The following is a 1,906-nucleotide window of genomic DNA, read 5'->3' as shown; positions in this document are numbered from 1 at the left end:
TGAAATTCTACCTTCATTACTCATTTCCTTGGCTTAAGACTTTATTACGAAGACAATTCCAGCTGGGAAGGAGAGAAGGTGGTATTGATGAGTAAAAGAAAAGACTAAGTTCACCAAGGAGAGCCGATGCCAAGACATTTTTGCCTAGAATTGATCTGGCTTTTGGTCTGGCTGAGTTTCTGTTCAGTAATTTAATGGAAAGGTCATCACTGACTCCTCATTACACTCTTGGCCTTACCAGAACAAAGCCCCTCAACCTGTGTGCTTCAGGCCACAAGACTGTCAATTATACCTCTTTTTTTTTTTTTAACTTTGAACTCTCTCTCTCTCTCTCTGGTAAACAAATAAGGTTTTGTTTTTCTCTTATGAAAAGAAGATTAATGATCAACTATGGCTGATACTGTTTTCACTTCTCAGGTTCCGGGACCCTTCTCTATTTCTGCTCCACCAACCGCAGTCTGTTAGTTTTTTGTCTTTAAGCTTGCTGCCTCCTGAACAGAAGATACAGCCATACTCCAAGCTTCAAGGACAAATTCAAGGAGAGGAGAAGGAGATGGGCGATGTCTCCTCTCCTGCCTACCCTTTTGTCAGGGAAGTAAAACACTTTCAGAAATATCAAGTAGACTTCCCCATGAATCTTACTAGTTAGAAATAGTTCGCATGACTGCCGCTAACTGCAAAGAATGCTGGGAAATCGAGTATCTAGCTTTCCAGACTCAACAGAAGGGAGAAGAGGTTTGGAATGGCTGCTGGGTTAGTCAACCAATTTGAACTACTCATTTCCAATCAAATCAACACCTCTGTCTTTACCTCTTTTCTACAATGTCACAGTTTATATTATCTCTTTCCTTTCTACCTCCTTTCCTTCCTTTCTTCCTCCCTCCCTCCCACTTTCCCTTCCTTCCTTCCTTATTCCCTCCTACCTTCCTTCTTTCCTTTCCCTTTTTTAAAGTTCTATGATTTACAGGTATAGGTTTGTGTAACCACTACAATTGGGACAGTTTTGGGGGTGATATAACAGTTCCACTCCCACCCCCAAAATCCTTTATTCTATATCTTTATAATCACACTTTCCTCATTATCCCTGTCCCCAGCAATCACTGATCTGTTCTCCATTACTATGATTTGGTTTTTCAAGAATGACATACAAATGAATCTTACAGTTTGTAACTTTTTGAGACTGACTTCTTTCACTCAGCATAATGCCTTTGAGATTAAAACAAGTTGTATGTTATACCATCTCATGTATTGTATCTACCTTCATTCACCAATACAATGCCTTCAAATCCAGAGATTGGAAACTTTTGCTGTTGTTATTTACTGTTGTTCAAATCTTATTAAAAGCCTTTGTTTTCATCAAGTGCATTTATTTGCAAGGAATAAATACCCATTCAACATACCTAAGAAAATGGCAGTTTTTAATAAGCATCTAGGGCTTTCCTGGGAATCCAAAAAGAAGGTACTCAGCTTATGCAGCTTTGGAAATAGGAGGTGGTTTTTGATCGAAGGCAGCTTTTTCTCTCAGGAACTTCATGGTCTTTCACTCACACTGTTTCTCTCTCTGTGAGTATATGTGCTCTGTTCTCACTCTTTACCAGCTGGTTTCTCCTGTATCCCATCTACCGCCCTTTAATTCCAGCACACGGCCATCACAGCCTCTCCCACTCTTACCCTCATGACTTTCAGCGTGAAGCTCACTTCAAACATGGGACTTTGGATTCTGCTTTCTGGGGACAATGTGATTTACCCTCTTCATCGTTCAAACCAGGCTTTACAGGTGTCTGGCTATTTGATGAAAAGGTTGCCCTTGGTAATGTGCCACTCCTGTTCCTGTCTCCATTATGGGTGGGGTCAGGTGCTCTGCATAATCTGGTGGCTTGGCACAGGAGATTTCCTTAGAAGGGAG

Source organism: Tamandua tetradactyla, chromosome 12 (genome assembly GCF_023851605.1).
Source record: "Tamandua tetradactyla isolate mTamTet1 chromosome 12, mTamTet1.pri, whole genome shotgun sequence".
Classification (NCBI taxonomy): domain Eukaryota; kingdom Metazoa; phylum Chordata; class Mammalia; order Pilosa; family Myrmecophagidae; genus Tamandua; species Tamandua tetradactyla.
This window is presented reverse-complemented; position numbering follows the sequence as displayed.